This window comes from Merops nubicus, unplaced genomic scaffold, assembly GCF_000691845.1.
Source record: "Merops nubicus isolate BGI_N331 unplaced genomic scaffold, ASM69184v1 scaffold5873, whole genome shotgun sequence".
NCBI lineage: Eukaryota > Metazoa > Chordata > Aves > Coraciiformes > Meropidae > Merops > Merops nubicus.
In genome coordinates this window covers 63,317-74,654 of record NW_008600852.1, presented here as the reverse complement: position 1 = coordinate 74,654, position 11,338 = coordinate 63,317, and positions in this window count along the sequence as shown.

The following is an 11,338-nucleotide window of genomic DNA, read 5'->3' as shown; positions in this document are numbered from 1 at the left end:
TTATCCCCATCTCAGCTCAGCATCTGGTACTGCAGAGTGAGTATCCGTCCTCCTCTTAGCCCTCAGGCCCTGCTCTCCCAGCTGAAAAGCCCTCTCGTCTGTAAGACTACTCTTTGTTCCTGTTCCAGAAAGAGTTGTAGAATTTGGGACTAAAACTTACGGAATACTTCGTTATTTGTCACTCAAAGTGGCGAGTCACGACACTTACTGATAGCAACGTAGCATTTAGAAGATATGTAAGATCAACCTGTTTGGAGTTAATACTTGTTATTCCTGAAAATGAGACTTCGAATCAACTTTTATTTTTTACTTCGACTTTAAATACAACTTAAGCTTAATAGGACGTGTTTGCAGCAATGCTTTTTTTTTTTTTTTTTTCCAAATACGTTTCGTGTCTTCTGCCTCTGTGTGTTCTGCATTGTATATAAAGGAAACGTGAAACTCGTTTTTTATAAAACACAGAACAGACTGTAACAGTCTGTGTAATAAAATAACACAGAAGTTTACAAACTTTTCTTTTCGTGAAAAGTTTAAAAGGTTTGTGCCCTTAACCGGCAGAAGTGTTACAGCTTTTGCATGGAAGTTGCTACTGTAGCAACATCCAGTTTCAGACTAGGTGAATAATTGACATTAAGTGTCTTGCTTTTCATTCACGCTGTATTACAATGGTATCAAAAAAAAGCTGTTTGTCGGTTTGGTTTGATGCAGTCAGTGAAAACGCTGTGATACTGACTTCAAATTTGGATGCTGGATCCTTTTAAATACTGCCTAGATTAGACCCTAAATCTGTTTATAAATATCTCCAACTCCAGATAAATTATAGAGTTTATCTCAGATTACAGGAGAAAACAGTCCAATTTTAGAAAGCTGTTAACTGCAAGGTGTTGAATGACAGTCATAGCCTTAAAATCTTGTTTTGAGTTATGCTGAGATTTCATCACTTCACCTGGTGGTCTGCTCTGCTGTTCATTAGTTCCTGGGTGGCGTAGGTGCTGATGCTGCATTTTTTAACCTGTACAAGTAGCCGACTAGGACACACCAGTGCAGTAGCTGTGCTGTGTGAACATCATCACGTGGCGTCTGTTTTCTGAGGTTTGTGGCACATGGTGCAGATAAAGGGTACACGCTTCCAGCTTTTGGCAGAGAAGCTACACCTGTTAAAAGTTAAACCTGTAGTTGTTATCTGCCCACAGAGCACAACAGATCTTCTTTTCCAGGAAAATACATAAAAAAGGCCAGGCTTGTAGAATGCTTCAAGATGTGCGCTGCTGTCTAGAATGGAATTTACTTTATGCTCTGTTCCTGAGGACAGTGTTCATGAATTTACTCGCTGGAACTTGTTTTGAAATGTTAAATGTTGCATAACTGGTTGCAGACAGAGCACTAAAAGAATTCACTCAATACAGAATAGCTGAACAAACCTACAGGTCATTAAAATTATTTAAACATGTTTTAATTTTGTATGTAGTGGGTGCTTTTGAGGAAGGTGCTGACTTTGCCAGGCTCGTCACTGGCTGGTCTTGGAGTCAAAAGTATATTACAGTCTCACCACCTCTGTGGACATCCGGTCATTTGCAGAATCCCGTGAGACAAAGGTTTCTGTTAAGGGCATTTTTTAAAGGAATCTTTTGTGTTGCTTTTATGAATATAGCTGAGGGGTTTGGGTGATTTCTTGTTGTTGTTTTCCCTTTTGTTTTTGAAAGCGAGTCTTAAAATCACTTTGGACTTTTTATAAAACAAATTAAAATTGCTCCTTTCTAGAAAAGTTTTTCATTTGTCAGAAGTGTCTTCTTTGGAACAAGGCTAGGTCCTGGTGAGGCTGAACTAATTCAATTTCTTGAAGCAGAAAAGCCTTCAGGCTAATGTTCTTTTTAGGAGTTATTACTATCTCAACTTACACAAAAACTTTCATATATAGAGTGAAGTGATGAAGCTGGTGTAGTTTTGTTTTGAGTTTTTCAAGAGTAGTGGGCCCTTTGAAATACTTCCAAGCATATGAAGTTATGTTCAATATCTGTATTTTTCAAGTGAGGTGGTATCGTTTAAAGCCCCTTTTCACCTCCTGTGTGCTAAGAACTAATGGAACTAAGGAGAGGTTATCCCAAAGTGTGGATCTTTTTCTGGTTTGGAAACAATATTGATGTTAAGATTAGAAATTGGGGTAATTGGTGGAGGTAAAACCAGATGGAATTCTGAACCAAAAAGTCCTTGACTGTTTTACAGGTTGTTTTATAGGAAGAGATTGGATGGTGGATAGAAGAGATTACTGATGAGTGGTGAATGTTTGTGATCATGCATCAGTATTGCTGAAAGATTTTTGCACATGAAATACATTTACATGTATTTATTTATACATTATGTACGAGTGGCACTATATCAGTGTGCACATTGTCAGGCATATTCAACATAGAAATTAAAAAAATAGAGTAGAATAGACTCTTTCAGTTGAAGGGGATCTACAACCATCATCTAACCCAACTTCTTGACCACACCAGGTCTGACCAAAAGTTAAAGCATGCTGTTAAGGGTGTTGTCCAAATGCCTGTTAAACACTGACTGGCTCGAGGCATTCAGCACCTCTCTAGGAAGCTGGTTCCACAGTTTCAAAGACAAAAAAACCAAACCAAACCAAACAAAAAAAATTTGAGGTAAAGCTGAAATAAACACATTTTTTACTTTTTACTTTTTTAGTGGTAAAAAAAAATATTTTCTTCTTGCACCTCAGTGGATTGTACTAAAAGCACCTCACTTTGGAGACCACTGTTCTGAATATTTTTCTTAAATTTCGGAAGAGATTTTTTGGCTTAGGTACCTCAGAAGATTCCTTGATAGTAAGAGCCAGTAAAACTCTTTTCAGTGACAGCATTGGAAAGCTTGACAGTGTTTTCGTTCTGGAAATGCTAAGTACTTGCTTGCTTGAAGTAAGAAACTTGGATTCGTTAAATAAACTCTCTGAAATGCTAAAATGAGGTAATTGATGTTTAATAGATGGACTTGGGAACTAAAGGTCAGGTGTCATGAGGGAGCTGTGCAGTTGTACATGTTGTGATCTTTGTGCTTGAACCTGTATTTTAGTGGCTTTTACAATGAACTAGTGATGGATTTTACAGGGTTGTTCGGCTTCCTGAACCAATAGAAGCCTGTTTTGTTTTTTTTTCAGCTCATGAAGGGATGAAAGGACCTTTGTAGTTGGTTCATTGAAAGTGTTACTCCTTTAACAGTAGTGAGTTTTCATTTTAAACTGGTTTGGTTATCTCATAAAATAAGACAGGGAATTCTAGATATTAAGGGAAGATGTATGAAACTGAGCAAGGAGGTGTGATAAAGGAGTGAAATTCCTCCTGTAAGTGTTGAAGGGTGAAGTGTGTCCCACAAGAATAGTCTGATGACGTAGTTGTCTGTATATATACCATTCAGCATTTCCTTTCTTTAAATCTTAACAAACTTGTGGCAGTGACAGGAAAAAGGACTGGCCTTGGATATTTAATGAAAGCTCCTGGAGGCTGTTGGACTATCTGCTGTGATGCTACCAGTCAAAACCAGTTCTTCAAGCTCTTTGCAGCCAGGAGTAGCTTGCCCCAGCTACTCATTTTGAGGAGCATTTCTTAATTACCTAGGTGCTTATCACCTTAGTTATATCTACCCTTGTTTTTAAATTTTTCTGTGGTGTTTTTTTTTTTTCTTTTTTTTTTCTTTTTTTTTTTTTTTGTGACAATCTGGTGTTGAATCAGATTGCCCAAATGAACTACAAGCGTATGGGAGAGCATGCATGTCAGAATCCTAGACTGTCAAATAATCTGTGTTCATTTTAAATGCCAAATAGTTCTATATTTGGGCAGCTCTCATTACTCATTCTTATGTGCTTTTCAGTCTCTAGCTTTTTCAGTGTTAGAGCTGAACTCTATACGTGCTTTAAATCTAAGCATATACATTATTTAAACAAGTAGGACAAAACAGGGGACTGTGCTTCTGTGAGAGGAGTGATCTTCATAACCTGGAATATTGGCACACTATCAAAAGAGTTTCTTTTGACACCAGTGCTTATAGTCCATACAATATATGAATAAATATAATACAAGATATGAACTTGTTACAGGTCGGCTTTAAAAGAAGAAAAAAAAAATTTCACAGTGCTTTCAGGATTATGCTTTCATCTCAGAACCGTATGAACAATTTACTGAATTATTATATGTGGCCTTATCCTAGATAGGATTTGATACAATCTTTGTAGAGTTTTTATCTGGAATTTGTAAAATAGACAACAAGCATGTTGATAAATGATGTAAATTATTGTGTATTGTGAACAGCATGACACAGATAGCAGCGGTGCAACTATGGTGTCTTGCCTCTTCTGCTGTTTTTCCTTTAGTAGTGTAAGCCCTGAGGTGCTAACCTCTTCTGATACCCATCAGGTGTTTGTTTGAGAAGGCCATTTATTTTTATTTATCAGTAGCAGTAACAGCTGTGCTGTTGCTTCTGTTATAAAGAATGTGCTTGCAGTTACATAATTAAAGAAATGAGAAATACCTGTTAGACTAATGGTTTTATCGTGTGAAGTGTAAAATTGTCATGTGAGTGTTCAGTAGGCTGCACCAGGTTTTCAGTGTCTCCTCTATTAGCTTAAAATAGATGACCCCTGAAAGACATCTCAGAGTTACTTGCATGCAGAGAAGAGGCTCCCCAGTTACGACTTCTGGCTGCTCACTTGGTTGCAGGTAACAGAGTCGTTTGCCAGTGAGAGATCCGAGGTGAGATTAGGAAGTCTCTTCTTCCTCACACACAATTGTATTTAATCCACATTGAAACCTTTAGCAATTCTTGAGGCTGAGTACCAGCAATGGTCTATAGCATATGGCCTTTTTTACTGACAGTGTTTTTGAGCGTAAGTTAACGGAAAACTTTCACTTGGGAGAGGTAGTGATTGGCAGTTCTGATTCACTCTGGATTTTTTGAACTCTTTCACAGTAGCTTACATGAAGCACAGTGTTGAGAGCTCTGTCTGCTGTGTTTTTTTGGAGGGATACTCTGCTGATGCTAAACATTCCAGCTGCTTTTAAAACTGAATTAAAGGAGTTACATTTTTGTAATCAACCCTGCTGTTTGAAATTCTTTTATCACTACCTGGCATTTCTGTTACTGACAAAATGGATTTTTTTTGTCTTCTTTTTTTCTAGTCCTTACTAGTGAATTTTATCTTCCTTGTTACATGCATGCTTTTCTCCATCTAACCTTTCTGTTTTATTATTTCATAAAACTTACAAAGCTTCAGCCTTTAAAGTAGAGTGCAGACCATCTTCTGGTGAAATACAGTGCACAGTGTCACCGTGCTTCTGTTCTATTTTCTCCCAGCCTTGTCTTTGTTACTTAGATGGTCAGGGCATATCAACAGTGTGGTTTTGATTTTTGTCTTGTGCCTACAGCCTAATGAAGCATGGAAGCATTTGGCTTATAAAACTAAAGAGAATATTTGCATTTTGGACATAAATTGCCTCTAATTCTAAATGAGATCAGTTCTTGATATCTAGAATGCTAAATTGTAAGTGGATAAGAACATTGGGATTTTAACAGTTGTCTATGACAATGTATTGATGTTAGGTTAAAAAAACAAAGTCTGTACATAATACAATGTTGTCAGCTGCTAATACTGTTGCATGATTTCAGCAAATACAGGAATCTGCTTTCCAGGTACAACAGTTGTGAAAAGACTGCTAGTCTTCCAGATATTCGGTGTCTGAAAGCTGTAATTAAATGTAAAAATGTCTTTGAAAGGTAGATGAATAATAGTGAATTGGTGGCATTAAAGATGAGAATCCTTGGAACGAGAGGAGGTGGCATTAAGGAGTATGAAACTTACTTGGGTTTAAAATTCAGGTTACTTCGGATTTATAGTTAAAATAAAAATAGCAAAATAAAAAATGGAGTTTAGACCTCAACATATTGTCTGTAGATAGGCTAGGCAAAAAAAAGTCAGAAAATCTCAATGTTCTTTGGTATTGTTTGCGCAGAAATAATTGGATTCAGTGTAAATTTATCAGTATTCAAAAAAATCATGGAACTTTTTGCAGTGTGTAAGAATTTATGACTATATCAACTGCTTGATATAACATTCTTACAGTTTAGGCAAGGATGTGATTTTGCCATTCATATTTAATACAGATATAATAACTACTTCTTTGTTTTGCATAAAAACTATGGGAGTGCTGGTGTCTTACAGGAACATCCACAGGCCTGAGCAAGAGTATAATTTCATATTTTAGTGGGTTTTTTTGTGTGACAAAAAATGGCAATGTTCTCTGTCCAAATGTTTAACGTACTATTTTCTTCAAATCCCTTTAAACATCTCAGTTACGACAAACACTTCACTTGCTCCTGTAGAGGCTGGTGTTCAAGTCTGTTTTACTTGTCCTATTTAAATTCTGCTTGTTCAGAGCAAGATTCCTGTCTTATTATAGGGTTTAAAAGTCTACTTGATTTGCTTTTACATCAAATAAGGCAGGATGTTTGTGTTCAGAGAAGTAAAGTGGTAGCATCATACGTCTAAGCTTGCTGGGAGGATTTGCTGCAGGGTTTGTAGATCTTGACAAATTTCATTATAAAAACTACTCTGTATGGTTCAGTGTTCTGAGACTGCTTCTGCTGCTCATAGTTACTGCTTAAAACAGGGAAATGGGAAAGTGTTGTATTTGGTCAGGTAGAATTAAGTGAGCTAGTAGCAATTTTAAACTATTCCACTATGTCTTCAGTTTTGTGTGTTGTTTTATAGTGTTTTTTTTTTTTTTGCACAGGTGTTTTGTTCTGATATTGAATCAGAGCTCATCTTTCTTAGTGGAAAGTCCAAAAGAATTTTTAATGTACAACAACTGACAATGAAATGAAACTGAATTTTAAAGTAGTTTGATGTAGGTGTCTTTGCTAATGAAGATAGCTTGCTACCTTACTATTTCATAAATGGTGCAATTCCTCTACTTCAGTATTAGTCATCCAAAATACCTTTGCTTTCAGCTGCCTTTTGTGAGATTGTGACAACATTCACATCAGTTAAAAAAAAAAAAAAAAAAAGGAACAGTTTATGCTAGAAAGGCATTGTTGAGAAGTGTAAAGATTTTGGAGTGAAAAGTGCTCTTGTGAAGAGGTCGCCAAGGTAGCTGAATGATGTGTGAGAAGGGAAGGAGATAAAGTATATTTAACTGTGGGAACGGGAAGTTCTGTTTCTCTCTTTTCACCAGCATTAACTAGAGCACTGCAGAATTTGTTTACTCAGTGGTAATGATACTACTATATTCTTTTTAAGCTTATCTATTCACACCCCCCTTTTTTTTTTTTTGACCATTTTTGTTATCCTGTGAGCATTCTCCTTTCACAGTTCTATTCATAGAGGCAGCTTCTGTTTTGCCTGACCTAACCTTCCTCCTGAGAGGCAAAATATCAAAATGCTAGATTCTCTTGCAGTAAACTGTAAAATGCCAGATGTGCTTCTTACCTATTTTGGGAAGCTTTTGGTAGTTTAAAGTTGCAATTGGAGTAAAGAGTTGCTTACTCAGTTCTTTCTTCCTTACTATTCTGTTCTTTCTTAAGACCTAAAGGTGTTACTTTTGTTCTGTAGAAAAATTATTTGTTAGGTCACTTCCTGTGTTTCTTGAATCATGAATTTCTCCAAAAGCTGTGGCTCTACCATTAGTATTTCAGCAAACAAAATTTTAGTGATATAAAGAGAATCAATATCTTGGTTTATTTGAGACAGTGTGAATATTTCGTTAGTTGTGCTTTACTAGATTTCTTTATAATTTTAGTAGCTGTATGCAGAAGTGTGACGAGGGAAATACACGGTGTGTTCATGAAGCCAACAGGGAGAGTTGTCTATTCCAACTTAAACAAATGTAAAGATTTAGGGAAAATTCTGTGTAACAGAATCTAAACCCCTACTGTTTCTGTACAGGCTGTGAGTTAAACATCTGTAAATGAACAGGAAAGCATTGTACTAACTAGGCCCTTATTTTTGTTAAAGTGTATATTTAAAGTCTTCTCTGGTTGGGGCAGGCACTTAGTGTGATAGGCTCCTGTTCATAGAACATACTCCTATGTCATTATACATCTTCAGTCACTTCACATGTAATAAATCAGTTCATATTTTAAAAAAAATAATAATTAAATAACCATTTATCTTTCTCTTGCATGAGCAGAGCAGGATATTGAGCTGCTTTTCTAGCTTTGCTAACCTTGTGGAAGTTCACGCTTCTGTAGGAAGCTTTTAAATGGGGATAATTTTGTAAGTTAGGGTTTTCCTCACATCTAAAATAATACTTTTAAGTTAGAATCATAGAATCATTTTGATTGGGAGAGAGGTTTAAGATCATCAAGTCCAACTGTTAATCCAGCACTGACAGGGCACCGTTGAACCATGTCCCTCAGCATCACATCTACAAGTCTCTTAAGTACCTCCAAAGATGGTGACTACACCACTTTCCTGGGCAGCCTGTTCCAGTATTTTACCATCCTTACAGTGTAGAAATAGTTCCTAATATCCAACCTGAACCTCCCCAGTGCAACTTGAGGCCTCTTTCTTCATGTCCTGTTGCTTGTTACTTGCTAGAAGAGACCAACCCCTCCTTTCATGTAGTTCTAGAGAGCTAAAAGGTCTTCCCTCGCCCTTCATTCCTACAGGCAAAACCAACCCCAGTTCCCTCAGCCACTCTTTACAAGACTCATCCTCTAGCCTCTTCACCAGATTTGTTGCCCTTATTCAGGTGTGTGTCCAGCACCTCAGTGTTGTTCTTGTAGTGAAGGGCCCAAGAACTGAACACAGTATTCAAGATGAGGCTTCACCAGTGCTGAGTGCAGTGGCACAATCTCTTCCCTCGTCCTGGTGGCCACACTATTTCTGATACAAGCCAAGATGCTGTTGGCCTTCTTGGAGACCTGAGCACGCTGCCAATTCATGTTCAGACAGCTGTTGACTAACAACCCTGGGTCCTTTGCTGCCTGTAGCATTGCCTGGGGTTGTTGTGGCCCAAGTGCAGGACCTGGCGCTTGGCCTTGTTGTACCTCATATGATTGCTCTCAGCCCATTGATCCAGCCTGTGCAGATCCTCCTGCAGAGCCTCCCGACCCTCAAGCAGATCAACACACCTGCCTAACCTTATGTCATCTGCAAGCTTACTAAGGGTGCCCTTGATCACCTCATCCAGATCATCAATAAAGATGTTAAACAGAACTGTCCCCATTTCTGAGCGCTGAGGAACGTCACTTGTGACCAGCTGCCAACTGGGTGTAACTCCATTCAGCACCGGGCTCTGGCCTGGCCAGACAGCCAGTCCTTTCACCCAGGAAGGCATTCACCAGCAGCCAGATTTTGCTGTGGGAAACAGTGTTAAAGTCTTTACTGAAGTCCAGGTAGACAACATCCACCGAGTTGCCTTGTCACAGAAGGAGATCAGGTTAGTCAAGCAGGACCTGCCTTTCATGAACCCATGCTGACTGGGCCTGATAGCCTGGTTGTCCTGTATGTGCCACGTGATGGCACTCAGGATGATCTGCCCCATAACCTTCCCTGGCAGTGAGGTCAGACTGACAGGCCTGTAGCTCCTTGGATCCTCCTTCAGACCCTTCTTGTAGAGGGGTGTCACATTTGCTAACCTCCAGTCCACTAGGACCTCCCTGGTTAGCCAGGACTGCTGATAGCTGATGGAAAGTGGCCTGGTGAGCACTTCTGCCAGCTCCCTCGGTGCCCTTGGGTGGATCCCACCTGGCCCCACAGGCTTGCGTGTGTATAAGTGGGGCATTTTCCATTTCCTCCTGGCTAGCAGGGGCTCCATGCTGCTCCCCATCCCTGTCTTACAGCTAACAGGGCTGGGCACTCAGAACAACCAGTCTTGCTGTTAAAGACTGAGTTGTGGAATATGTGGAAATAAATTGCATCAGTGAAATCTTTATGATGTAACACTGAGTTAGAAGTGGGTTTGCATTCTAATAAGAAAATCAGCTTCCTAAACTGCAAAAAGATGAAAACAGTTGTGTTTACTCTTAACGTTAACTCTTTTTGCCCTTATTTGTAAGGCACAAAATGAGATCAGTCTAGAAATCAATTTGTATAAATTTTATAGCTGTTCTGTATGGAGAGTGTTCTTCCAGGTTTTCAGGTGTAAGAGCAGTTTTCTTGTGAATAAATGTCACAAGGACATTACAGCGTAAGTGCTGTCATTACATTCTGTAAAAGTAGCAATATAGAAAATAAATCGTTGTGCTTCTAAAACTTTTTTTGCATGCAGCTAAAATGCCTAAAGCAGAGAATTGCTTTAAGATCGGTCTCCAAATCTGCTCTAATGATACAGATTACCAAATTGTACTGTCATAAGTCTCTTCTCTCTATCTAAGGCAGTTAAGGTGGGTCTAAGCCAAGCAGTGAAAGGCTATGCAGTTCATGAGCAGAACTGGTAAGAATCTGTTAGGAATAGTTATCTATTTAATGTTAGATAATTTGATTGCAAGTGTCTGCAAAAGAAGCCGCATTAACTGAAAAAGTTGGTGTAAATAGTTCTTAGTTTGCTTGCTGTACTTCACAGTGTGAATATTTAACGTAATTTTTGATAGTTCAGTTCTGTGTGGGAATGAATTTTAACTAATAATGTGGCTACAGAATACAAAATCATGCTGTGAATTTACCAAGGCTACGATTGCCTGTGTGACATTCATTCAGCTCCTTATGTGCATGGTGAAAACATCTGGTTACTTCATTTAATACTATATTTACTTTTAAATTATTTTGTTTGTAACTCTACTTTTTCTGAAGGGAAGCTGTAGCAACTGGTTCCTCATATGATCGTGGCAGCTGCTCGCCAAATTCTGGGGTAGTAGACACCCACGTGGCTTCTGGGTAGAATTAATGTTTTTGGATTTGTTGTACCAGCAATGAAGTACCAGTTTGAGCGAGTAAAATAAGAGCTATGGTGAGTTACCATCCCTTGTGGCCCTGGTGGTGGATGGTGAGCTTTGCCAAGTGGTTTTGTGATTACTTTCAGCAAAAAATGATTACTGTTTAGCCTATTGGCTCCCTTCCAGGGTCTGGAGAAGTGTGCTCTTTTTGGTATGGAGGTTGCTGCTACAACACTGAAAAGAAATTTGCACTGATAAAATTAGGAAAAGTATGGGTTACAAAGATGAAGGGAAACTTTTTACAAAAGGAAAAGTGTGGCTTGTTTACTTTAACTGAAGGCTGAAGAAGTCCATTTGTCACCTAATTAATGTATATGCACATTTCTCCATCCCCATCTGCCAGCGGTGGAGACGCAGAAGGGGGAATACCTGTCTAAGCTGAAAGCTATTACAGGTTCAGGAGCAGGAA